The sequence below is a fragment of the Corvus moneduloides genome, chromosome 23 (genome assembly GCF_009650955.1).
Source record: "Corvus moneduloides isolate bCorMon1 chromosome 23, bCorMon1.pri, whole genome shotgun sequence".
Taxonomy (NCBI): Eukaryota; Metazoa; Chordata; class Aves; order Passeriformes; family Corvidae; genus Corvus; species Corvus moneduloides.
The window spans coordinates 4,632,441-4,660,437 of record NC_045498.1 but is presented as its reverse complement, the minus strand read 5'-3'; the positions used below and the strand labels follow the sequence as shown (position 1 = coordinate 4,660,437).

The following is a 27,997-nucleotide window of genomic DNA, read 5'->3' as shown; positions in this document are numbered from 1 at the left end:
TCCCCTTCCTGTCCCACACCCATCACCCTGAAGCTCAATAAAGCTGTCATATTGGAAATGTTATCACTTCCTTTACTAATTTTTAATGAGTTTTTAAAATTAATTGTGAGCAGTGCCCACTTTTAGCCAGCACCGGCTGAGTTTCCGCGCAGGCCCTTGTTGTTACTTTGATCATTAAGTCACCTTAAACATTTAGGTTTGCTGAAACCAACCCTGACCAGCTCCAACAAACTGAGCCAAAAGGACTTGGAGATTGAATTTGGGAACTTAAATTTATGGCACTTGGAGGATGTTGGAGTAACCAGGAGATAGAGAGGAGATCAAGGCCTGGAAATCTGGAAAGCCCCTGCTGATAAAAGGACTGAAGGATGTGGGCCAGGTAAGCAGGAAGAGCAAGAAATCAATAATCAATGGCATGCTAAATGATGAAGAGAACTGTGTGGCTTAGAGCCAGGGTACGTTCATTTCTTTGTTTGCTCAAAATGTATAAATAAGTGGAAAAGGTTTGGATCAGGGTCTGTGTGGAGGCCAGAGCTTTGTCAGCCACACACCCAAACCCTGGCCAAGAATAAAACAATGCCTGGCTCACTGACACCACGAGGCCCTGTTGGGGAATCTGATTTATCCGGAGGATTTTGGTGGATTTGGGGAACAGTAACAGCTCAGGTGGTTCCTTGCAGGGGGAGCAGCAGAGGAGAGGGACCCCGAGGAGGCTCCTCCAGTTTTTGCTGGGTTTATTGCCCAATCTCAAATCTATTTTTTTTCTCCCTTAAAAAGAAAAGCTTCTACTTACTTAATTTTTTTATTTACAATAAGTTATGCCATCTAAATGAGAACATAAATTATTATAAATTAAAATTTCCTCTGTAGCAGCCCTCCATTCACACCTCTTGCTGTCGTAGTTACAAAAAGGGTGCTGCCTGAATCCCACCTAAATTCCAGCACAGCCCACACCTGTCTGGCATCATCCTTTATTTCTGGCTGTGGAGGGCAGGGATTTTTCCCTAATCCCATCACCTTGTGGGTCTGGGGGGTCTCAGCTCTCCCCCTACAGCAACTGAACCTCTCCAAGAAGGAGGTGATGGTTGGGGTGAGTCTGTGCAGCTCTTTTTGGGGTTCAGGTGTTGGTTGTAAAGTTGTGGTTTTGGTGTAAAAGCTGTCCCAGAGTAGACCCTGCACATTCTTTAGCTTGCAAAAATATTCATTCATAACCAGTTGGTTCTCAGCCCACGGATGGGAAGTTGTGAATCATGGATTAATTCCCAGGGAAGAGCTGAATGGAGAGCACAAGTGAGGTTTGGTTCCCTGCTTTTTCCTTGGGTTTTTTTAAATGCGTGCAGTGTTCAAGTATTTCAGGAGGTTTGTTTAATTCCTGGTTTTTTTGCTGGGCTGCCCAGGTAGGAGCAGTTTCCTGGTGTCCCACAGCAGGTGGGGGGGTTTTCCCCTGGTGTTTATAGAGCCAGGAATGTCCTGGAGAGCAGACACAGCACAGACAGCTCCACACCAGTGATCTTTCCAGGTAGAAAGAGAGCAGAGGGGTTTTCTGAAAAATAGAACTGTTTGTGGAGTTTGTTCCTGGTGGTGCTGAGGGGCTGAGCTGGTGCTCGGTGGTTGTGTCAGTGCCTAGCAAGGCTGGAGGGGTCTCTGGGCTGGGCAGGGAGGGGGGCTCAGCCCCAGCTGGAGCAGTTTGGGGTGTTGTCCCTGGGGCTTCTGGCTCAGACTGGGACCAGCTGGAGGGAATTAAAGTTCAGGGAGGGTTGTGAGGGTGCAATATCGAATTATCACCCCCTGTCCATGAGCAGAAATAGTGACCTGGAGCAGAAATGCAACAGAAGTGAGTCTTTACCAATTTCCAGCCACTTCCACAGGCTCTGCCATTTCTTGTTATGTTTCCAGGCTGGTCTGACCTGTCCAGGCTCCATTTCTACCTCCTCTCATGACCAGGCTCCAGCTTTATAAACCCACTGCCCTGACCCATGTGGGACCTGCTGCCCTGAGTTTTTCCCCTCGCACAGAATTTCTGGCACTTCTTTCCCCAAGTTTAACATGAATGAAAGCAGGGCTGCTCTCATGAATTGATGTGCTGCTGCACAGTGTGATTTCAGCACTCTGCATCAGGGATTAGCTGCACAACTCCTGTTGCCATAGCTCTCATCCCTCCGAGACTTGAGCGTGTCACATAAACTGGATGAGGAACACAACCGAACGGGAGGGGGGGAAAGGTGGGCAACAAAGGAGGGAGCCACAAACAAAGCAGGAATCCTTCCCTGCGATTCCAGCCTTGTGATTCAACATTTATGATGACAGTAATTCTGAGCTGTAAACAGCGAGTGAACAAAAGCCCCGTGTGGGAGGGGGGGAAGGCTGAGCTCGGCATGACTGGCATTCCTTGAGATCGCTCCTCAGGCCTCCTTCAAAGACCTGCGGGGACTCCGAGAGCACTGACAGCTTTCCCAAAGGAAATTCCAACTGCAGAACAGACCTGCAGTCCTGTTTAGTCCCTTGTGCAGTGGCCAGGGCCTGGGTCTGGGTGGCAAAAGCAGGAATTCGTTCCCAATTCCTGTAGTTCCTCACAGCAGTCCCCAGTGCACACTGCTGGAGGAGGTGGCAATAAATGGGAAGCTGCCTGCAGGAGTTGCTTGGGTTTGTTTTCCTCCTTTATGGAAAGGGGGAAAAGTCACATTTCAGTCACAAAAGCTTCCCTGGGAACCTTTCAGCTGAGTAACAAATAGCTCTGTGTGCCGGGGTTTAAGAGGGGCCAATGCACACTTGGGCTGTTCGGTGAACAAGCAGCTGCTCGGTGCTGTTGTGCTGGGGGCTGCAATGAGGAGCCAACCCTGGGAAAAGGCAAAAAACAAAGTGGGTGGGACCTGAAGGAAAAATCCCGGTGATTCTGGGTAGGTGGAATAGCTGTGACAACAGGAAAGGGCAGAGTCTGTCACCTGTTGCTTGTGTCAGACTTTAAATTTAAAAATCCGAAGTCCTTCAGTTGTATTTTGGAGATCAGTGCAAGGTGAAGCTCTGCTGTTGAAGGTTGTACCTGCCCTGCTCCAGCAGTTTGTCCAGCCAGGCAGGGTTCTGGGGAGCAGGGATGCATCCAGGGTGTTGGATTGGAAGCTGAATTGTGGGATTTAGCGCGGAAAAAGCCAATGTGGTGAGTAGTGAGGACAGGAGGAGCGATGCCCTGGGTCAGTGTGTGGGTTCCAAACAGGGGGAAGGCAGGGGATGGATGCAAACTGGTGGGAGTACATTCCCAGCGTGCTGGAATTCTCTCAGGAACTGTTCACCATGGATCCTGCCTCTCCACCTGTCCCTTCTGCCCTCTGCAGTTCATGAACCTTTCCTTGAGCTCTCGTGCTGTGAGAAAACCTGTCAGAAAACCTGTCTGAAAGCCCAAGGGTCAGAGGAGTTAAAAATCAGGAATGTCTTTGGGGAAAAGAGAATAGTGAAAGGGATGAGGCTCAATTGCCTTCAATCCATTTGGCTTTTAATTCCATGATAATGGGCAACAATTAGCTTAAGGAAACACTCATCTTTGAAATATTCATTGGGATGCTGGAAAATTGGCTTCATCTTCCTGGGGAGGCATCTGAGGAAAGGGTTGTGTTGGGGTTTTTAATTTCAAAGAAATGGAGAGGCGGATTTTAGTGCCATGTTTCCACTGTTCCAAATATATTTCTCCCGAAATCAGTGTCAGCTTTTGTAAATGCTGCTTCCCTTCCGGAATGGCTCCATCCCAAGGGAAAGTATCCCAGTTTATTGGCAGCGTGGGCATGGAGTTGGGTGCTTTATTTATCTGCTTTGATGCAGGACCCCAGAACGTGGAGCAGAGGAGGACAAACTGTTGTGGCTGAGTTTTAAAAGCCTCCTTTCCTGGAATCCCAGGTGAGCTGCCTTGGCAAAGTGATGATGTCCAGTGCTTGTATTGGGCAGGTAGCAGAGAGCTGCTAGTCTAGTCCATTTTTCCTTTCCAAAATTAAAGTCTGCTGGGAAAATATCCTTCCAAAGGCTTTCAGCTGCTGGGCTCATGTGAGTTCTTACCTTGGTGCTGCAGACAACTTGGACGTTCAACAGCAGTTGCCTGAGTTCAGTTCTCAGCTCTGTGACAGTCTCAGACAAACCTGGGAGGATCCATCCGAGGCAGGATTTGTTCCTCCCCTTCAGCAGAAGCCACGGCTGGCCATGGTGTCAGCAGAAGATGTCACCATGAGAGGGCCTTTCCCTGAGAACCTCATTCCTTAATAGCAGAGCTGCCCAGAGGAACAGGCAGCCACATTCCTGTGAGCCTCACCTGAGTGACTCTGATCCATTTTATTTGTGTTTTCCATGCAATTTTCTAATTTGGCTCCCTGTAGCCTTGGGCTGCTCTCCCTATTACAGTATTTAATTGAAATAAAGGATGTGCAACACCTGTTCTGGTTGGACTCTCACCTGGGGGGTGCTCTGTGCAATAGAAGTAATAATAATAATAACAATGACTTCAAACTGTGCTTTGGAGTGACTTGCTTTGCACTTCTGCAACGCTGCGCAGTTGAGCAGGGCTGGGAGGGGTTGTTTAGCTGGGATGAGGAGAGCTGATTGCACAGAGTAATTCTGGTTTTAATACGATGGTGCAGCTGCACGAGGGAAATGTCAGTGCTCACCCACGGGTACTTCTGTGTCTTGGGCAAAAGGGCTTTAATTTGCTACCATGGCTCAGAGTCAGGTTCTGCCCTGGGAGATCCAGAGGGAATGTCAGGACCCTGTGCTGTGCTGGGACTTCGTGTTCCCATCTCCTGAGCGTGGCGTGGCAGATGTTTGGTGCAGCTGTGGGAGATGCTGGGACATTCCTCATGCTGGGAGCCCTGGGGATCGGGGAGTGCTGCTGTGTCTCAGCCCTGCTCAGGAGTCACCACTCCCTAAACTTTTTACAAGGGCATGACAGGACAAGGGGGAATGGCTTCAAACTGAGAGAGGGCAGGGTTAGATGGGATTTGGGAAGGAGTTCTTCCCTGGGGGGGTGGGGAGGAGCTGGGATGGAGTGCCCAGAGAAGCTGTGGCTGCCCCTGGATCCCTGGGAGTGTCCAGGGCCAGGTTGGATGGGGCTTGGAGCAACCTGGGATAGTGGAAGGTGTCCCTGCCAGTGGCAGGGGGTAGAACTGGATGAGCTTTAATGTCTTTTCCAACCCAAGCTATGCTGGGATTCTAATACTCCCTGCTGCTCCTGCCTTTGGAAGTGAAGCTGTCACTGTCAGAAGGGGCAGCTGTGACCAAGGGAGGAGGAACAGGGACCTCACTCCAGTCCCCCTGCCCCAGACAACATCCCTGCCTGGGCAAACACAGTCCCTGTCCTAATTGAATCCTTGGTTCTCCCTCCGCTGCAGCTTCACTTGCAGAGAGCAGAGCCAGACCAGGACCTGCAGCACGTGCACATTTACACCTTGTCCTCATCCCAGATCCTTGTGCCCGAGGTAAATGTGGGAAAGGGAGGTGATAATGGAGCTCCTGATTAACCAGCCCCGGGTGAACAGCCGAGGGATGAGCTGGGTGGAACAGCGATGCTGGCGAGAAGCTTCTCCCACCCCCCTCTTCCAAATCATATATTTTTCAAGTTCACATCAATTACTTCTGTTTCCAACTGGATAAACTTGAATGAGACGCCTTTCTGTAATCTGCTGACAAGACAGTGAAGCATTTTTTGTTAGCACCTCCTGATGCCATCTAAATTGGGTGTTTGCAGGGAAGAAATGTAGCGTGGAGTTAGGAAAGATGAAAAACCAGAGAAAGGAAAGGAAGACGAGATGTTATTTAGAGCCTCTGTTAAGGTGGGAGTGCTGGGCTCTTGTGCAGGGAACACGCAGCTACAGCTGAATGAGGTGTAGAGGTGAAACAAAAGTGTCTGTGGGCTTGTCTGGCTCTTTCTGGTGAAGTTCCTCTGAGGATTGGAAAGTCCAAAGGGAATATTCTTGCTGCCAGGAGTGGTAGAAGTGGATGTGTGCACCCTCTGCTCTGTTTGAGTACCACAAACTGGATACCACCATAAATGTGGTTTAGGCAGGTGTCCATGAAGGGTTTTCTTCCTAACCTAAATTCATAATTCATAAGGGAGAAAAAAAGCTGAATCCAAGTTGTTGGAGACTGCATCCTTAACTTTGTGCCAAGGATGGCTCAGTCTGGGGAGCTGCTTTGGCAGTGGGTGTGTTTGTAACGTGTTTCCAGTGCTTTTCTCCAAAAAAGATGCAGAACTGCCTGCAATGGATGTGGAGTGCTGGGGGAAGCAGGAGAGGGAGACGCTCCAGGGAGCTGTGCAGGGCATCCCCTGCCTCTGCCACCTCACTGAGCAGCTCCATGGTAGAGATGACACCTCTAGGGGCAGGAGAAGAGAGAGGTGAAGTTAAAATCATGGCAAAGCGTTGCTACAACAACCTCCCTCTGCAGCGGAGATTTACCATAGCAATAAACTTTAACAAGAGGGATTTGGGATTGGTGTGCTCCTCGTAAATCCTCTCAGGCTGGCTGTTTGCTGCCGAGGCTTTGGGGAGGGTGAGTGATAACACATCTCCCTTGATCTCAGGGAGCAGCTGCAGAGACCCCACTGCTGAGGAGGGAACTTAAAATCCCTAATTCAGAGCTGCTGGAGAGTGAGTGCAGCCACTGGCACCACCCCAGCCCTGCCTCCTGGAGAACACTGGACAAAGTTAACCTTTGGGAGAAGGTTCAGCATAATTCCTGCCATCCAAGCTCCTTTACCTGGCTCCTCATCACATTCCACGTTGCTTTTCATTTATAACATCCCTTGTGTGCAGAGGTTTGAGTATAAGGAGAGCACATGACCTCACCCCAACCCTGTTCTAGGGACTGGGAGCTGCCAAAAATCCTTCTGAATGCTCTTTTTTGGGGGGTTTAAGGGTTGCTATTGGTGACTGGCAAATTAGGGAAAGCCTGTTGAGTCACCCAGCTGAGAAATCTGAGTTGGGGAACAACATCTCAATGGGTGTTTAACCAAGCTCTGGTCCCTGCGTGGAGCTGAAAGGCTTCTCAGTGGAACTAATGATGCTTGTTAGGCCTGACACAGTCACTTTTATAATGCTGAACAAATAGCAGTGAGATTTTAATTTTCTTCCCCAATTATGATTATGATACTGGAAAACTTAATCCAGGTTTGTTTATCTGGAAAGAGCTCAAGTATAGCGAGGACATGAGCAGCAATCAGAACACCAGCAGCAGGTTTAGCTGGGAAGGCTTCACTCTGTCCTTCAGCGTTTGGAGGGACGAGATGCAAACGTTTTGGGAGCTGATTTCTTGGCAACAGGATTGTTTTTATTCTGTTTCCTCACGGTTCTTCCCAGTGTCTTGGTTTACTGTGAATTCCAAGTTGGAATCTCAGACTGATTGATGGATTGAGGCTGATGCTGATGGAACAATCACTGGAGAGTTGAGAACAGTTTTTCTCTTTCTTTGCAGCTATCCAAGGCCTGGAAGAGAATCTGTTGCCTGAAAGGAGGAGTGTTTTGTGTCTTATCTGTCTCAACAACCTCCCATCCAGCTCCTCTTTTGTGATTTCAAGCTGCAGTGAGCTGGGAAACTTTGCAGCAGTTCCGTGCAAATCCATCCTCCACTCTTCTCCCAGGGCTTATGGGAATAGCAGAGGAATTGTCACACGTCCCAGAGTGGCAGAGCTGCTCAGCAGCACTGATGTTCTGAGGGAGAAATGTGAAGTGGGAATTAAGGAAGCCCTTGAAGAAGTTGGGATGGGCTGTTGGTGCTGCTTTTCTTTTGGACTCCCCACACAGAACTTCCCATCTTTCCTGCATGTTTAATTTGAAAGTCAGGAATCTGTGGAAGGAGCAGGGAGGGGACTGTGGGAAGGGCTGATTCCAGAGCTGGCATCAGCCAACTCAGGGTGCCACTATAGCCACGCTGGGGGATGTCCTCAGAGGCTGAGGCGAGGGAAACCTGAGGGGATCAAACCCGGGCTCCATTCAGGGAAAGGAGAAGGGGTGAGGGGCTTCAGACCTCGGTGTTTTTCCTCTGTTGCACGAGGCAGTGGTGCTGCTTCCAGTGCAAAGGGTGATCCTGGCATCCACAGCCCAGCTGGCTCCTTGCTCCGGCTTCCTTCGCTTCCTCCCACGCTCCTCGTGCAGCACGGGGAGAGTGCCCTGAGGGGGAAGACACGAGGTGAAAAACACATGAAAAATTCAAGGATTATTTTATTGATCATCAGAATAAATCCCCATATGTCTACATGGTTATTAGAAGCAAACACGCAGCAGCTCCAAGCTGTGAGGGAGGGTGGGGATGTGGTGTTTCCATGTTGAATGGAAGTCCCTCTCCAGAGCAGTGCTGGAGTGCAGAGGAAGACAAGGCAGTTGTGCTCCGTCTCGTAGAGATTGGTGGCTCCACACCTTGGGTGTTCTGCTGTGTGTGAGCAGCACCTGGCTCGGTGTCTCTGCCCTCTGTGACCTCCTGTAACAGCCCTGAGCTCTGGAGAGGGTGAGCTGCCCCTTGGGGTGAGGTGTGAAGCAGATGTGCACGCTTGGTGCAGTGGGTTGATTCTGGCTGGACTCTGAGCACCCTCAAATCCATTCCCTCACTCCTCTCCACAGCTGGATGGAGAGAGAAAATTTAATGAAGGGTTCATGGGTTGAGATAAGGACCAGCAGAGATCACTCATCATGGGCAAAACAGGCTCTAATTAAGAGATACAAAGTGAATTTATTGCCAACAAAATCAGAGCAGGACAATGAGAAGTCAAATAAACCCTTAAAAACACCTTCCCCCCACCCCTCCCTCCTTCCCAGCTCTACCTCCTACCCCAGCAGCACAGGGACACAGGGAATGGGGGCTGTGGTCAGTTCATCCCCTGTGCCTTCTCCTGCTGCTCCGGGACAGGAGTCGTTCCCCTGCTGCACCCTGGGGTCCGTCCCACGGGAGAGTTCTCCAGGAACTTCTCCAAGGTGAGTCCATCCCAGGGGCAGCAGCCCCCTCACACTGCTGCAGCCCGGGGGTCACTCTGCCATGGGGTCAGTCCTGTCCGGACAGGCTGCTCCAGCAGGGCCCCTCTGGCCACGGGGCTCCCACGGGGTCACAGCCTCTCCTCAGGCATCTCCTGCTCCCATGGGGGCTCCTCCAGGGCTGGAGGGGGATCTCTGCATCCCTGTGGATCCCCAGGGGCTGCGGGTGGATCTCCTGGGGCTGCAGGTGGATCTCTGCATCCCCCGTGGATCCCCAAGGACTGCAGGGGGATCTCTGCATCCCCCAGGGATCTCTGGGGGCTGCGGGGGGATCTCTGCATCCCCCGGGGATCCCCAGGGGCTGCGGGTGGATCTCTGCATCCCCCAGGGATCCCCAGGGGCTGCGGGTGGATCTCTGCATCCCCCAGGGATCCCCAGGGGCTGCGGGTGAATCTCTGCATCCCCTGTGGACTTCCAGGGGCTGCGGGTGGATCTCTGCATCCGCCGTGGATCCCCGGGGGCTGCGGGTGGATCTCTGCATCCCCTGTGGATCCCCAGAAGCTGCGGGTGAATCTCTGCATCCCCTGTGGACTTCCAGGGGCTGCGGGTGGATCTCTGCATCCGCCGTGGATCCCCGGGGGCTGCGGGTGGATCTCTGCATCCCCTGTGGATCCCCAGAAGCTGCGGGTGAATCTCTGCATCCCCCGGGGATCCCCAGGGGCTGTGGGTGGATCTCTGCATCCCCTGTGGACTTCCAGGGGCTGTGGGGGGATCTCTGCATCCCCCAGGGATCCCCAGGGGCTGTGGGTGGATCTCTGTATCCCCTGTGGACCTCCAGGGGCTGCGGGTGGATCTCTGCATCCCCCGGGGATCCCCAGGGGCTGCGGGTGGATCTCTGCATCCCCCGGGGATCCCCAGGGGCTGCGGGTGGATCTCTGCATCCCCCGTGGATGCCCAGGGGCTGCGGGTGAATCTCTGCATCCCCTGTGGACTTCCAGGGGCTGCGGGTGGATCTCTGCATCCCCTGTGGATCCCCAGAAGCTGCGGGTGAATCTCTGCATCCCCTGTGGACTTCCAGGGGCTGTGGGGGGATCTCTGCATCCCCCAGGGATCCCCAGGGGCTGTGGGTGGATCTCTGTATCCCCTGTGGACCTCCAGGGGCTGCGGGTGGATCTCTGCATCCCCCGGGGATCCCCACGGGCTGCAGGTGGATCTCTGCATCCCCCGGGGATCCCCAGGGGCTGCAGGTGGAGCTCTGCATCCCCTGTGGACTTCCAGGGGCTGCGGGTGGATCTCTGCATCCCCTGTGGATCCCCAGGGGCTGCAGGGGCACACCTCACCATGGTCTTCACCACAGCCTGCAGAGGAATCCCAGCTCTGGTGCCTGGAGCAGCTCTGCCCCCCTCTCCCCTGCCCTCGGTGTCTGCAGAGCTATTCCTCTCACAAGTTCTCACCCCGCTCTTCTCTGGCTGCAATTCCAACTGTGCAACAGCTTTTTGTTTTGATTTTCTTCTTCAATCTGTTATCCCAGAGGTGTTACCACCATTTCTAACTGGCCCAGGCTTGGCCAGCAGCATGTCCATCTTTGGAGCCAGCAGGGATTGGCTCTGCTGGACATGGAGGAAGCTTCTGGCAGCGTCTCACAGAAGCCACCCCTGTAGCCCCCCTGCTACCAAAACCAGGACACGCAAACCCAATACACTGAGTGACATCCCCTTCCCTCATCACCTGAGCCTGGTTCTGTCTTCCCTTCAGATCTCTTTAAATTACAGAGGTTTCAGCCCCCCCTCAGTGTAGTTGGACCTGTTTGGGCTCCAGCCCAGACAAAGCATCGCCTGCTGCAGTGGACAGTGTCACATGGAGTGGTGTCACTTCAGTGCCTCGAGCCTAGCAAGCACTGGGGAGCCCTCAGTGCCATCAGGGCTGTGCTTGCCCTGCCAGCTCCAAGGCACTGGGGTTGTTGTTTGTTTCGGGGGTTTTTTCTGAGCCTTTGAATCCCGTTCTCATCCCCTCTCATGTTTTCCTTTTTTCCCTTTGTAGAAGGAATGTAAGGCTGAGGCAGAGACAAGGAAACACCTTGTTCTAAGTGTCACTGCTGCTTGTGCTGAGCTGCTGTGCCAAAGGCAAATCCAGGGTGAGGAGCTGCCTGGAATAGTTCCCTGTCTAATGGAAAGCAGAGGGATGTGTGAGCCGGACTCCTGATGGGAAGGAGGAGATTACAAGGTGAGCAGAGCACCGTGAAGGTGCTTCTGAGCCTCTCTCACAATATTTGGACGTTTTCTGTGCAGCTGCCCAAAACAAATGATTACCTCCCCCGAATGGGAGCTGCCTTATTCCTGGTGGAGGGAAATTCCACGCTAAACCATGTGGGATGTGGAAGGTCAGAGCATCCCAACACTCACCCTGGAGTGGAGAGGTGGGTGAAGGTTACCACGAAATCCACAGGAGTTCCTTTGCCTCAGTGTGGGAATCGATGTTGTGCAAGGAGCCAGATCCCTGCTTGTAAATCAGCTCAGCCTGTAATATCTGTCAAGTGTTTGGGGACACCTGGCTATCCATGCTGGATAAATGTCAGCTGTTATTACAGTTTCTTGCTGGGGTTATTGATTTCTCCCCTGCTGTTCTCCCTGGGATGGAGCGATTTGAGGAGTTTTGGTGGATCAGCTCTTCCTCCTTCAGCTCATCTTGCAAACTTTGAACCCTGAAGTGCAGGGCTGTTATCAGGCCTCATAATGCCCATCCCTGGAAGTGTCCAAGGCCAGTTGGATGGGGCTTGGAGCAGCCTGGGATAGTGGAAGGTGTCCCTGCCCATGACAGGGGGTGGAACAGGATGGGATTTAAGTCCCCTCCCAACCCAAACCATTCCATGAGGATTCTGTGATAACCAATTCCAGCTTTCCCTGCTGTAGCTTTCCAGAGCCCAGGAGGTCAGGCACTGCCCAGCCCCTGAGAGCATCCTCCCAGGGGCACAGAATCTCCCCCGTGACCCTCACAGTGATGTTCTGTGTTCTGCTTCTCCTCCAGCACGCACATCCACACCCACTTACCCTTTATCCCGGGGATTCTGCTCTTGTTTGAATGGAAATATGTTCAGCTCTGTTATTTCAGCCTGAAGGACGAAGTTATCATTCTGTCTCCCAGCAAATGCACTGCCCTCACCTTTCAAAGCTCAGCCATGAAATGCAAACCTTTGACAGGATCTGATCCCCAGGAGTCCCTGCAGTGTTTTAGCTTCGCTGTAAAAACTGCCTCAGTTAAAGGGGGAAAATATATTTATTATTCTCTCCTTCCAACTCCAGAAAGTCTTCCCTGCCCCCCTTTTCCCTCCCGCCATCATATCAAGAAACTTGCCTTGCTACTGTAGAAAATGTTCAGCTTTTAAGGGCAGAAGGGCCCAACTGTGATTATTTAGTCAGGATTTATTGGAAACACCGATGTGCAAGTCTTGGTTTTCCTAAATCAGCTGCACCAAAGGCAGGACGACACTGGGTGTGCTGGGTGGAGATGGATGTGCCTCATTAGCAGGGCAGCTGTTGGAGAGACCCTGGTTCTTTCAAAGCCTTTCCTGACCTTCCCGAGTCACAGGGGTGCCTTCCAAGTACCGCCAGCCTGGAAAGTGCTCCCTCTGTTCTTCTCCAGCCCTGCTAACAAAGCATTTTTTCCCTTGTCCACGTGAAGCATTTTTTGGGGTTACCTGTGGGCAGCTCTGGCTGCTGCTGAAGCATCACCCCCCCCACAGTAAGAACTCAGCTGCTGTAAATTGACTGTGTGGTCGTGGCAGGGGATGTTGTTGATTTATAGACTGAAGGTCTGGCGTGCTCATCTTTTTAATTAGCATCAGATCCTTGCCTGGGAGCCTCCTTTCATCAACATGTTGCTGTGCCAGGTGCTTTGGAAAGGCAGCAGAAGAGACTCCAGGTCCCCAAGAAGGTGCAGTCTGGTGCAATTAGAAGGGAGAGCTGCCTGTGTCACATCTGCTCACAGCTGCAGCCCTGAGAACTGCCCTGAATTTCACTCAGGTAAATCCTGGAACCAGCACTTCCAAACCCTCATCTGGCTGTGCTCAAGCTGCCTGATTTAAAGCCTTAAATTTAAAATTTAGCTCCAGCTGTGGGGGTGTCCTGGAGAGCCAGGCCAGGACCAGAATCAGAAGCAGTTCTGTGACTATTCAAGGTTCAGTCCTGGGCCCAGGGTTAATTTGTATACCAATGCCTTGCTGAAGGGGCAGGAGCCTTCTCAGCGAGTTCTTTGGTGACACAAAACTGGGAGGAGAACCCCAGAGTGCTGGAAAGGTGGGCACAGAGGAACTGTCTGGAATTCAGCAAAGGGAAAAGCAGATCTTGCACCAGGGGAGGAACAACCCCAGGCACCTGGACAGGCTGGGGGGAGAGCAGGACCTGCGGGTCCAGCGTGGTCCCTCCAACCCTGGTGTGATTCTGTCTCTTGGGCAGGACAAAGAGAGGTCAGTGTCAGAGACTGGAGCAAAGTAACATCTCCCAGCCCTCAGGTAGCAGCATCCTGGCAGCTGCATCTGCACCCGAGCTGAGCTCCTGGCACAGCATCACCAGGGCAGGAAGGACGTGCAGGTCCTCTGTGCCTGGCACGGAACTCGATCCAAACACGGGCAGGGCAGGAAAGGGGAGTCATGTTCACCTAAATGTGACTGAGACACACTTTATGGGTTTCTTGGCCTTTTCTGATTGCGATGGGAGCAGGGGGCAGTAAATCGGCGGATTTTTATACCTTGTGCAAAAGCTGACATTGCTAAAATATCCCATTATCACAAGCTGCCATAAATGAGCTCTTCCAAGAGCCACAGCTGGACTCTGAGGGTGGAAGCGAAGCGATTACCGGAAGCCATGAGCTGCTCCTGGAAGAGCAGTGGGAAAGTCAATAACTTATTAGCACCAGTTTCTGGATTATCTGGTTTCCTGAAGCGACTCTGTCCCCCACTGCTCGACTAAACGGGGTTTTTGTTATGCAAAGCCACGGATTGTCAGCCCCCGTTCCCTCCCTGCAAAGAGCCGGCGTTTAACAGGGTGAGAACAGGGCTGAGAAATGCCAAAGGCAGCGGAGTCACAGCTCGGGGTTTGTTTAAAATTCGCCTCTGTTCGCCCTCTCGGTGAGAAATGGTTGAAGAAAATGAAACATCGCCAAAAAAAAAAAGACCCAAGGCAGGCAGAGCTGATCCGTGTGTGTTCAGAGCAGGAGGAGAAAGGTTCTGATGGGGAGGGATGAGGAATTTGTCATCCTTTTGTGGGGAGAAGTGCCTGCAGTTCTTCACCTTGGGGTGGGTACCAGGCGGGCAAGAAAGAAAAACTATTTAACCATGGAGACTTGAGGGACAAGAGGTTCTGTCCCAACCTTTCCAGAACCTTCTAAACACTTCTAAACCTTCTAAACACTTCTAGCACTTCTTCTAAAATGTCTGTGGATATTTTGGCCACTTTGGAAAACTCTTGGAAGCTGTTCAGTGGTTGTAGACAAGGAAAGAGGAGCTTGGTGCTTGGAACGAGTTTCACAAGGGGAATTCTCCTTTGCTGCCGTCCTCCTTCACACGCACTAAATTAATTTACTTATTTGATGGACCATAATCTCTCTGTCACCACCAAAGCAGGATGTACACAGCTTTACAGAGATGTATTTCCTGCACCATTAAACCACTCTCCCTGTGACAGAGCCTGTGAATAAGTTCCAAGAGGTAACCTCAGATGTTTTAGGGCACGGCTTTCTAATAAATATATATGGATATCTGCCCTTGGAAACTCTTTGGGATGCGGCAGATTGAAAAGGAGGGCAGTAGGTTGGGGAGGAAAAGCCTGTTAACAAATTGGTTTGAACATTCAGCACCTCTGCTGCTGTTGCTCTGCTCTGAGTACACATGGCAGGGTAATTTATGTCCCGGAATTACAGTCCATATGAATTAGCCTGGCACAAATAGATCATTTCCTAATAATAATGACAAGATGCTTCAAGGAATGATGATGAGAACAGCACTTTCTTATATGTTCTGCTTTACTGCTGAGTAGTTATCTAATCATTTCCTTGTAGGGATATAAAAGGGTTTTTATTGCCCCCCTGTAAGGCAACAAGTGCTTTTTGGAGGCTGTGGTGTGAAACAAAGCCCAGAAATAACAATAACAGGTCCATTTCTGTGCTGACCCCAGGGAGAGTGCCCTCCCCAAGTCAGGCTTCAAGGGAATGTGCCAGTGGGGAAATCCATGGTGTGGCTTGGGGTAAATTCCTCCTCTTTCACTTCAGGAGTGAGAAACTTTGTGTTTATTGCAAGATGTGATCACAAGATGGTTTGGGTTGGAAGGGACCTTAAGGATCATCTCCTTCCAGCCCCTGCCATCCTCTTGTGGGCTCCCTTCAGGCACTGGAAGGCCAAAATTAGGACACCCCAAAGCTTCTCTTTCTCAGGCTGAGCAATCCCAATTCCCTCAGCCTTTTGATTTGCAACTGAAATTCTGTCTCTGAGCAGCCTGTGGTTTGTACAGCACCAGGCCCAGTGGTTCAGGGAAAGATTGGGCTTCCAGGTGGCTCTGCAATATTAATTGTTGAGTTACTAATTAGTGAGGAGAAGCCTGGGCCAGGTTTTTCTCTCTGTTCTCCCTCCCTGCCTGAGCTCCAGGTGCTCCGTGACCGGAGGTGCCTCTCCCTCTCCCACCCCTGGGGAGGTCCTTGCATAATTCCCTTTGACTGCCTGGTGTTACCATAGTAATAAGTCATGATTAAGAAACCTTCTTTGAGTTGTGTTTAATCATGAGGAGCCCTTGCAGGGCCGATGATCAGAGGGGTCTGGTGAGCACACCAGTGCTTGGATGCTTTTCTCTGCTCACAGCACGGGAGGTGCCAAAATCCAGCCACAATCCCCGGAGGAGCCGTCGCTCTGTGCTTCTCCAGCCCTGCTGTTCCCCCTGTTTGCTTTGCTTCCTTTTGGGGTGTTACCAGCGTTTTTAAAGCCCTTCAGAGGTGGTTGGTGGGAGGGACGACGCCTTTTCCATCTGCAAATACCCCTTGTCCCAGGGATGTGACTCACTCCCTGTGGAAACAGGAGCTGTGTGTGGTTACACTGGTCCTTAAACACTCCCCAGTATTGGAGTTGCCTAAATTGGAGCGTGATTTTCCCCAAAACCTGTGGTTTTTTTTTTTTGCTTTGTGCCTTTTACAAAAACATCTTCAGCAGCTTTTTTACCCCATCCCTCCCTCTTTGCAGCTGTCATTTGACCACGAGCCGGATCTCTCCTGTGCTGCCTCCAATTTATTGCCTCCCCAAGGTGCCATAAACCCCCTCCAAGCCCTGCCCGGGGGGAGGACACGACCCCCACGTGCACGAAGGGCTGCGAGGGGAAGCAGGAGAGCAGCTCCCAGAGGTTTTCCATCACTTGTTTAACCTGGTGGCCCCTGAGCAGCAGCAGAGTGAGAAATGGCTTCTCCAGGGGCTCTGCCCTTGTGGATAATTACCTGGAGGTTGCTGTCGAGTGCAGGAAGGGAGGAAGGAGAGGCTCCTGCGTGTCAGAAGCTGCTGAGGTGGCCGTTGTCACCGTGCTGGGGGACACAGCACTGAAATCACGTCCCAATAACCTGTTAACACCATGACTGAAACCTCCTACATAAGCAGAACGAGTCAGCTCTGTCCTTAGCAGGGCAAAACGCCCCTTTATTTTCAGTGTTTGTGGTTTCTCTGCAGAGGTTGTTGCTGTCCTTGGCTCTGTGTCCTGGTTTCACAGCCCTCAGTGCACTGGCAATCACACTGACCATGCTGAGAAGCCAAAAAAAAAAAAAAAATAAGGGAAAACCGGGGAAAACTGAGAACTGGAGGCACAACAGGATTTTTCCAAAGGTGTGCAGAAGGTGTAGGGCAGAGCTGGGAGCTCCAGGATGAGGACTTGGCGTGTGAGGTGATGATGATGATGTGGTTTTAAGGGATGGGAGTTTATTCAGGCAGTAATTAATCCCCGTTTAGCCCCCTCACTGCTGCTCTTGCTTAGGACTGGCTCGAGGAATTCCATTTTTTGTAGCAGTTTTGCAGCGTTTGTTCCATCCCAAGTGCTGGTGAGGAAAATCCTGTTGGAGAGGCTGATGGACCAGCACATTTCATTTTCCTTGATTTGATGAAAGAAAAAAAGCCCTGCTGAAAGGCCCTGGGCAACTTTGTGTGATTGAAACATAAAATCCATCACAATAAAAAGCAGCCAACGTATCCAGGAACGTGCATTAACTGAAGCAAGCACTCTGAAGCCTTTCAATGACACCAAATTAATAACACTAAATCCAGTGCTGGGTGATGAGCTGCCTTCATTGTGAGCCTGAGTACATTTCCACATTTACAACCTCGCCATGAATTGTGCTGTGTGGGCTCCTAATTGAGATTTGAACTGCTAGATAACTATTAGCATGCAAATCAGAAATAGTGGGAATAATAATAATAATACAAATGTTCTTAACCTACTCAACTGCTGGAACAATACTGCAGACAGAGAAGGATGATCCTGCAAGTGAGGTGGCTTCTGGACGTGAAGATTAGAGAACAAAAATACACTTGGCCTGCCTGGGTGCTTGTTATTTCATTATATGTTATTATATGTATATAATAGATATATAAATAATGTATTTTTTATGCTACGTGAGCTGCTCTTGTTGCTGTACCCCACTGATAATCTGTGCAAATGCCACAGCACAAGTGTGGAACAAAATGATTTTGAATTCTCAGACTGATTAACCCTCCCTGTTCTGCCAGAAAGGTTTGGTTTTAGTGGCACTGCTGCTACATTGGGATTCTCTGCACTACTTTTTTATTTCTGTGATGTTATTTACTGTCATAATTAGAAAATAAAAGGTCACTCCAGCTAATAATGTGTTCCATGATGTATCAAAGCTTCTAATACAGCCAGGATAAATTATATTTGTCCAATAGCTGTGAATTATTGGTGAAATATTTCAGTCTGACTTGCTGGCCTGAGTGTCAGGTCAGGCCTTCTGTTTCCTTCTGTTTCCTTCTGCTTCTTTCTGTTTGCTTCTATTTCTTTTTATTTCCTTCTGTTTCCTTTTGGTTTTTTCTGTTTCCTTCTATTTCCTTCTGTTTTCTTCCATTTCCTCCTCTCCATTTCTTCCACTGGCTGAGGGAGAACTGGGTCTTTCCAAACCTCCCTTTCAGTGCCGAATTCCCCCAAACCTCCCTGCTCCTCATCCCCAGGAGGGACAGAGGGAAATGGGAAGGGGCTGCCCGGGAAGGTTTGGAGTGCCCATCCCTGGAGGTGTCCAGGGAAGGCCTGGATGTGCCACTCAGTGCTCTGGGCTGGTGGCAAGGTGGGGATTGATCACAGCTTGGATTTGATGACTTTGAAGGGCTTTTCCAGCCTCAGTGATGCCGTGAAATGAAGTCAGAGCTGGTCCACGTTCGAAGTTCAGGGGTTGGCAGTTCTGAGAACCCATCGTGTTTATCTGCTGCTGTAAATGGGGCTGCCAGACTGTGCTGGCTCCAGCCAGGATCTCCCCCTCTCCCTTACACCATTATCCTGCCTTTTAATGACGTGTCCATTCCCGTGCTCCCCTTCAGCCAGGGAGTAGGATTATCATTCTTATTTTATTACTGATGACAGCATGAGATTTTTCAAGCCCCTGCAAACACTGTTTGGCCGATCACTTTGTAAGTGATTGGGTTATGGTGAATTATGGAGTTCTTTCTTTCTGCTCCCAGCAGATAAAAATACATTTCCTCGGAGCTAATCTCGGTGTAAAACCCAAATCCTGTCGCCATCTGTAATGTGTGATGTGATTTGAGCAGGGGCTGACAGAGAAGAGCCTTAATGAGAGGAGCCATCACGAACGCCAGGTTTTGGGGCTGGTTCTTCTCCCTCTGAGGGCCTGAGAGAAAACAGTCGGAGATTTGATGGGCCCACTTACAGAGGCTTCGACAGAGGAGCTGAATTCCTGGAGTCACTTGTGGAATGTTGGTTTGTCAACATCAATAGCAGCAGCTCCAGCAGAGTGACAGCCCAGCCCAGGGATTCCACTCCAGGCTCATCCTTGGCCATAATCCCTTTGCTCAGGGCTGAGGTGCAATTACACATAATTATGTGCAAGGGCATCAAACCCCCCTGCAGAGCTCTGTGAATTTCTCAAACACCTCTGCAATCACCTCTTGCTTTGTTTTCTTATCATCAGGGTTTAATACAAGGACTGGCAAGTGAGAAACTCACCCTGTCCTCTCCCCCTTACTTGTTGTCATGCTTGAATTAAAGTGGGGCGCTTAAAAAATAAATAAAAATTTAAATTGCATTTTATTTTCTTACCAGCTGCTAACTCTCCGAGACAGATTGGGAGATCAATTATCACAGCGGTGAATAAATCTAATTTTTCAATATAATTTACAGTAATTCCATATCCTCTGCCCGAGAAGCAAATAGGGCTGGCTGGTTTCCAAAACAGGGCTTGGAAAGAACAACAGAAGAATCCCCAACAGCCAGGACTCCTGGTCTGCCAGTGGTGCCACAGGTGGGGAGTGCAGGATTTGTGTGCTCGGAGGAAATTCCTCTGGAAAATTCTGGAATTGGCTCTGGAGAGGAAGAGAGCCCCAACAGAATTCTGAATATTTGTCCTGGTTTTGTGGAGGATTCTGGCTTTTGGGGGGTGAGCTCTGGATCATAATCCACGTGTGGGATTCATCCCAGTGTCTCCCTTAAATGTCCAAAATAAGGGAGACGCTGTGTCCACTCCTCTGGGTCAGGTGGGTTCAGGGCTTTAACACAGGACCTCCCCTCTGGAATGTGGGAATTACCTGAGGAAGGTCAGGCTCCAGGTGTTAGCAGTGGGCAGGAGGCAGGATGGTAAATCTGGTTGATCCCATCCCAGAATGGTAAATCTGGCTGATAATTGCATCCCAGGATGGTAAATCTGGTTGATAATCCCATCCCAGAATGGTAAATCTGGCTGATAATTGCATCCCAGGATGGTAAATCTGGTTGATAATCCCATCCCAGGATGGCAAATCTGGTTGATAATTGCATCCCAGGATGGCAAATCTGGCTGATAATTGCATCCCAGGATGGTAAATCTGGTTGATAATCCCATCCCAGGATGGTAAATCTGGCTGATAATTGCATCCCAGGATGGTAAATCTGGTTGATAATCCCATCCCAGGATGGCAAATCTGGCTGATAATTGCATCCCAGGATGGTAAATCTGGTTGATAATCCCATCCCAGGATGGCAAATCTGGCTGATAATCCCATCCCAGGATGGCAAATCTGGCTGATAATTGCATCCCAGGATGGTAAATCTGGTTGATAATCCCATCCCAGGATGGCAAATCTGGTTGATAATCCCATCCCAGGATGGTAAATCTGGCTGATAATTGCATCCCAGGATGGTAAATCTGGTTGATAATCCCATCCCAGGATGGTAAATCTGGCTGATAATCCCATCCCAGGATGGTAAATGTTCCCTGGGTCCCACCTCAGTCCCTGCTCCCCGTGGATGTCACTCAGCACCTTTGTGGACTCACCTGAACCAATAGAGTCTGGAATTCTCCCATCCCTGTGCCTGTACAACTGGTCTCCATGTGGAAATCCGTGGGGAAAACTCAATATTCCCTAATTCCATTTCCCTGAAGTGGCTCCACGGCTGAGTCAGGAAGGCCGACAGTGTCAGCAGTTCCCGGGCACTGATGTCACTGCTGGAAAATTCGGTGTTCAGGTGACTTCCAGTGGGCTTAAATAATTCAAATAAACACCCTGCACACATTGGACTGAGGGGGGAAACAAAAAGAGGCTGCAAAACCCATTGTGTTCATTTAAAAACTCGCTTTAAACCTACCAGGAGTAGAAATAATGCAATTAATTGGCAGGAATTTAGAAATCCTTCCTTTTGGAAGCCCCAGGACACACAGATTGGGAACGAGAATCTCTGGGTGTCACCAAGGGTGCTGCACATGGCCTGAGATGCAAACAAGCAGGGAAAGGATTTTCCGTGTTATTTATGGCTCATCCTCACCCAGTGACAGCACATTATTGCACGTTGCATTAAAGATTCATCCCCAAGCTGGTCAGATTGATTCCTCCCCTTTCCATTAATGCACAAACAAAGAAATTATTGTCATTTCCCAGTGCAAAGTGGCCCCGGAATCCAGAGCTGTTGAAGCTGCAGCACAAACACTCGCAGCTCTCAGAGAACACAACAGCCTGGAGGAGGTCACCTGCCAGGGCACGGATTTTTCCTTGTACCTTGTTCACTCAATAACTGCAATTTCTGCCTTTTTTCCCCTGATGTTTGTACATTCCCCATTGCCCTTTGCAGTGTGTGATTTCCCACGTTAGGATTGAGCCCTCTGTTCTCCAAATGACAAGTTCCACTCGAGTAAAAGCCACACCCTGCATTTTGGGGCAATTTGGGGGAGGTGCTGCTTCAATCCTGTGCTGGATGGAAGGAGCAGCACCTCTGACTCCTTCTGCAGAGGCACAAAGTGCTTTGGAACACGCAGGGGTTGCGCAATGAGATGCAGAGCAGCAGGTACAGGACAATGTCCCAGCAGCCAAAATTCAGCGATGATGCAGTGCTTGGGGAGTTACCAAATACCTTTAAATGTGAGTTTGTACGTGAAATGCTGGGATTGAGGACGTTTTATTGAGCACGGGGCTCTGTAGAATTTTGGGTGCTTGCCTTGTTGGCAAAATGGAGCAAAGCCACGTTTCTCGTGTGTTTAGTTTGCAGACTGCTTGGACAGAGCCCGTGCTGGAATTGTGTTCTTCTGGAATTGCTCTGTCACGGATGTCAGTGGTCCATGAAGTGGCCAAAAGGCCCGGGAGAGTTTTGCTTTGATGTTCAGAGTGGGAGTTGAGCCGATGGAAGTCATCCTCATGGAATGATTATCATAGACCAGCCCGGGTTGGAAGAGACATTAAATCCCATCCAGTGCCACCCCTGCCATGGGCAGGGACTCCTTCCACTGTCCCAGGCTGCCCCAAATGCTGTCCCAACCCGGCCTTGGACACTTCCAGCCCCTCATTCCCCTATCCCTTCTCAGCAGGGTCACTCTGGATCTGTCCGGATGTAGCAGAGCAGTTTGTGTTTTTCTGTGTGAGCAAAGGCAGGAGCTGCCCACCCTGCTGGGGCTCACCCAAGGATCTGCACACTCTGTGTCACACACCCAGGGATCTGCACACTCTGTGTCACACACCCAGGGATCTGCACACTCTGTGTCACACTGCCAGGGATCTGCACACTCTGTGTCACACACCCAGAGATCTGCACACTCTGTGTCACACCCCCAAGGATCTGCACACTCTGTGTCACACACCCAAGGATCTGCACACTCTGTGTCACACTGCCAGGGATCTGCACACTCTGTGTCACACTGCCAGGGATCTGCACCCTCTGTGTCACACACCCAGGGATCTGCACACTCTGTGTCACACACCCAAGGATCTGCACACTCTGTGTCACACTGCCAGGGATCTGCACACTCTGTGTCACACACCCAGGGATCTGCACACTCTGTATCGCACACCCAGGGATCTGCACACTCTGTGTCACACTGCCAGGGATCTGCACACTCTGTATCGCACACCCAGGGATCTGCACACTCTGTGTCACACTGCCAGGGATCTGCACACTCTGTATCGCACACCCAGGGATCTGCACACTCTGTGTCACACTGCCAGGGATCTGCACACTCTGTGTCACACCCCCAAGGACCTGCACACTCTGTGTCACACACCCAGGGATCTGCACACTCTGTGTCACACTGCCAGGGATCTGCACACTCTGTGTCACACACCCAGGGACCTGCACACTCTGTATCGCACACTCAGGGATCTGCACACTCTGTGTCACACACCCAAGGATCTGCACACTCTGTGTCGCACACCCAGGGATCTGCACCCTCTGTGTCGCACACCCAGGGATCTGCACACTCTGTGTCACACTGCCAGGGATCTGCACACTCTGTATCGCACACCCAGGGATCTGCACCCTCTGTGTCACACACCCAGGGATCTGCACACTCTGTGTCACACACCCAGGAACCTGCACACTCTGTGTCACACACCCAGGGATCTGCACGCTCTGTGTCACACTGCCAGGGATCTGCACACTGTGTGTCACACTGCCAGGGATCTGCACACTCTGTATCACACACCCAGGGATCTGCACACTCTGTGTCGCACACCCAGGGATCTGCACCCTCTGTGTCACACTGCCAGGGATCTGCACACTCTGTGTCGCACACCCAGGGGTCTGCACACTCTGTGTCACACACCCAGAGATCTGCACACTCTGTGTCACACCCCCAAGGATCTGCACACTCTGTGTCACACACCCAGGGATCTGCACACTCTGTGTCACACACCCAGGGATCTGCACCCTCTGTGTCACACTGCCAGGGATCTGCACACTCTGTGTCACACTGCCAGGGATCTGCACCCTCTGTGTCACACTGCCAGGGATCTGCACACTCTGTGTCACACACCCAGGGATCTGCACACTCTGTGTCACACTGCCAGGGATCTGCACACTCTGTGTCACACTGCCAGGGATCTGCACACTCTGTGTCACACCCCCAAGGATCTGCACACTCTGTGTCACACACCCAGGGATCTGCACCCTCTGTGTCACATACCCAAGGATCTGCACCCTCTGTATCGCACACCCAGGGATCTGCACACTCTGTGTCACACTGCCAGGGATCTGCACACTCTGTGCCACACTGCCAGGGATCTGCACACTCTGTGTCACACACCCAGGGATCTGCACCCTCTGTGTCACACTGCCAGGGATCTGCACACTCTGTGTCTCACACCCAGGGATCTGCACACTCTGTGTCACACTGCCAGGGATCTGCACACTCTGTATCGCACACCCAGGGATCTGCACCCTCTGTGTCACACTGCCAGGGATCTGCACACTCTGTGTCACACACCCAAGGATCTGCACCCTCTGTGTCACACACCCAGGGATCTGCACACTCTGTGTCACACTGCCAGGGATCTGCACCCTCTGTGTCACACACCCAGGGATCTGCACACTCTGTGTCACACTGCCAGGGATCTGCACACTCTGTGTCACACACCCAGGGATCTGCACGCTCTGTGTCACACTGCCAGGGATCTGCACACTCTGTGTCACACTGCCAGGGATCTGCCACCCTCTGTGTCGCACACCCAGGGATCTGCACACTCTGTATCGCACACCCAGGGATCTGCACACTCTGTGTCACACACCCAGGGATCTGCACACTCTGTGTCACACTGCCAGGGATCTGCACACTCTGTGTCGCACACCCAGGGATCTGCACACTCTGTGTCACACACCCAGGGATCTGCACCCTCTGTGTCACACACCCAGGGATCTGCACACTCTGTGTCGCACACCCAGGGATCTGCACACTCTGTGTCACACTGCCAGGGATCTGCACACTCTGTATCGCACACCCAGGGATCTGCACCCTCTGTGTCACACCCCCAAGGATCTGCACACTCTGTGTCACACACCCAGGGATCTGCACACTCTGTGTCACACTGCCAGGGATCTGCACACTCTGTGTCACACACCCAGGGATCTGCACACTCTGTGTCACACTGCCAGGGATCTGCACCCTCTGTGTCACACACCCAAGGATCTGCACACTCTGTGTCACACTGCCAGGGATCTGCACACTCTGTGTCACACACCCAGGGATCTGCACCCTCTGTGTCGCACACCCAGGGATCTGCACCCTCTGTGTCACACACCCAAGGATCTGCACACTCTGTGTCACACCCCCAGGGATCTGCACCCTCTGTGTCACACACCCAGGGATCTGCACACTCTGTGTCACACTGCCAGGGATCTGCACACTCTGTGTCACACCCCCAGGGATCTGCACACTCTGTGTCACACACCCAGGGATCTGCACCCTCTGTATCGCACACCCAGGGATCTGCACACTCTGTGTCACACTGCCAGGGATCTGCACCCTCTGTGTCACACACCCAGGGATCTGCACACTCTGTGTCACACTGCCAGGGATCTGCACACTCTGTGTCACACCCCCAGGGATCTGCACCCTCTGTGTCGCACACCCAAGGATCTGCACACTCTGTGTCACACTGCCAGGGATCTGCACACTCTGTGTCACACACCCAAGGATCTGCACACTCTGTGTCACACACCCAGGGATCTGCACCCTCTGTGTCACACCCCCAAGGATCTGCACACTCTGTGTCACACTGCCAGGGATCTGCACACTCTGTGTCACACACCCAGGGATCTGCACCCTCTGTGTCACACCCCCAAGGATCTGCACACTCTGTGTCACACTGCCAGGGATCTGCACCCTCTGTGTCACACACCCAGGGATCTGCACACTCTGTGTCACACCCCCAAGGATCTGCACACTCTGTGTCACACTGCCAGGGATCTGCACCCTCTGTGTCACACCCCCAAGGATCTGCACACTCTGTGTCACACTGCCAGGGATCTGCACACTCTGTGTCACACTGCCAGGGATCTGCACCCTCTGTGTCGCACACCCAGGGATCTGCACCCTCTGTGTCACACCCCCAAGGATCTGCACACTCTGTGTCACACTGCCAGGGATCTGCACCCTCTGTATCGCACACCCAGGGATCTGCACACTCTGTGTCACACCCCCAAGGATCTGCACACTCTGTATCGCACACCCAGGGATCTGCACACTCTGTGTCACACACCCAGGGATCTGCACCCTCTGTGTCACACTGCCAGGGATCTGCACCCTCTGTGTCACACCCCCAAGGATCTGCACACTCTGTGTCACACTGCCAGGGATCTGCACCCTCTGTGTCACACCCCCAAGGATCTGCACACTCTGTGTCACACTGCCAGGGATCTGCACACTCTGTGTCACACACCCAGGGATCTGCACCCTCTGTGTCACACACCCAAGGATCTGCACCCTCTGTATCGCACACCCAGGGATCTGCACACTCTGTGTCACACTGCCAGGGATCTGCACCCTCTGTGTCACACACCCAGGGATCTGCACACTCTGTGTCACACTGCCAGGGATCTGCACACTCTGTGTCGCACACCCAGGGATCTGCACCCTCTGTGTCACACCCCCAAGGATCTGCACACTCTGTGTCACACTGCCAGGGATCTGCACACTCTGTGTCACACACCCAGGGATCTGCACACTCTGTGTCACACCCCCAAGGATCTGCACACTCTGTGTCACACACCCAGGGATCTGCACCCTCTGTGTCACACACCCAAGGATCTGCACCCTCTGTATCGCACACCCAGGGATCTGCACACTCTGTGTCACACTGCCAGGGATCTGCACCCTCTGTGTCACACACCCAGGGATCTGCACACTCTGTGTCACACACCCAGGGATCTGCACACTCTGTATCGCACACCCAGGGATCTGCACACTCTGTGTCACACACCCAGGGATCTGCACACTCTGTATCGCACACCCAGGGATCTGCACCCTCTGTGTCACACACCCAGGGATCTGCACACTCTGTGTCACACAGCCAGGGATCTGCACACTCTGTATCACACTGCCAGGGATCTGCACACTCTGTGTCACACTGCCAGGGATCTGCACCCTCTGTGTCGCACACCCAGGGATCTGCACACTCTGTGTCGCACACCCAGGGATCTGCACCCTCTGTGTCACACACCCAGGGATCTGCACACTCTGTGTCACACCCCCAAGGATCTGCACACTCTGTGTCACACTGCCAGGGATCTGCACACTCTGTGTCACACACCCAGGGACCTGCACACTCTGTGTCACACCCCCAAGGATCTGCACACTCTGTGTCACACACTGCCAGGGATCTGCACACTCTGTGTCACACTGCCAGGGATCTGCACACTCTGTGTCACACACCCAGGGATCTGCCACCCTCTGTGTCGCACACCCAGAGATCTGCACACTCTGTGTCACACACCCAGGGATCTGCACACTCTGTGTCACACTGCCAGGGATCTGCACACTCTGTATCGCACACCCAAGGATCTGCACACTCTGTGTCACACACCCAGGGATCTGCACACTCTGTGTCACACCCCCAAGGATCTGCACCCTCTGTGTCACACACCCAGGGATCTGCACACTCTGTGTCACACACCCAGGGATCTGCACACTCTGTGTCACACTGCCAGGGATCTGCACACTCTGTGTCACACCCCCAGGGATCTGCACCCTCTGTGTCACACACCCAGGGATCTGCACACTCTGTGTCGCACACCCAGGGATCTGCACACTCTGTGTCACACTGCCAGGGATCTGCACCCTCTGTGTCACACACCCAGGGATCTGCACACTCTGTGTCACACCCCCAGGGATCTGCACCCTCTGTGTCACACACCCAGGGATCTGCACACTCTGTGTCACACTGCCAGGGATCTGCACCCTCTGTGTCACACTGCCAGGGATCTGCACACTCTGTGTCACACACCCAAGGATCTGCACACTCTGTGTCGCACTGCCAGGGATCTGCACACTCTGTGTCACACTGCCAGGGATCTGCACACTCTGTGTCACACCCCCAAGGATCTGCACACTCTGTGTCACACACCCAGGGATCTGCACACTCTGTGTCACACACCCAAGGATCTGCACACTCTGTGTCACACACCCAGGGATCTGCACACTCTGTGTCACACACCCAGGGATCTGCACACTCTGTGTCACACCCCCAAGGATCTGCACCCTCTGTGTCACACCCCCAAGGATCTGCACACTCTGTGTCACACTGCCAGGGATCTGCACACTCTGTGTCACACTGCCAGGGATCTGCACACTCTGTGTCGCACACCCAGGGATCTGCACACTCTGTGTCACACTGCCAGGGATCTGCACACTCTGTGTCACACACCCAGGGATCTGCACACTCTGTGTCGCACACCCAGGGATCTGCACACTCTGTGTCACACACCCAGGGACCTGCACACTCTGTGTCACACACCCAGGGATCTGCACCCTCTGTGTCACACCCCCAAGGATCTGCACACTCTGTGTCACACCCCCAAGGATCTGCACACTCTGTGTCACACACCCAAGGATCTGCACACTCTGTGTCACACACC

General features: G+C 52.0%; 2 long non-coding RNA genes across 3 annotated transcripts; both read left to right on the top strand.

Annotated features, from left to right (window-relative positions):
• The first annotated feature begins 22 nt into the window (after positions 1-22).
• On the top strand, positions 23-8,660 carry LOC116455182. 2 transcript variants are annotated; one of them, XR_004244323.1, is made up of 3 exons: positions 23-379; positions 5,364-5,450; positions 7,444-8,660. It is a non-coding gene; the product is annotated as an uncharacterized LOC116455182 (long non-coding RNA). The 2 variants fall into 2 exon arrangements; XR_004244324.1 differs by having other exon boundaries at positions 7,425-8,660.
• A 1,884-nt stretch (positions 8,661-10,544) lies between these two features.
• On the top strand, positions 10,545-16,758 carry LOC116455169. The gene is made up of 2 exons (XR_004244316.1): positions 10,545-11,156; positions 16,153-16,758. It is a non-coding gene; the product is annotated as an uncharacterized LOC116455169 (long non-coding RNA).
• The last annotated feature ends 11,239 nt before the right edge of the window (positions 16,759-27,997 follow it).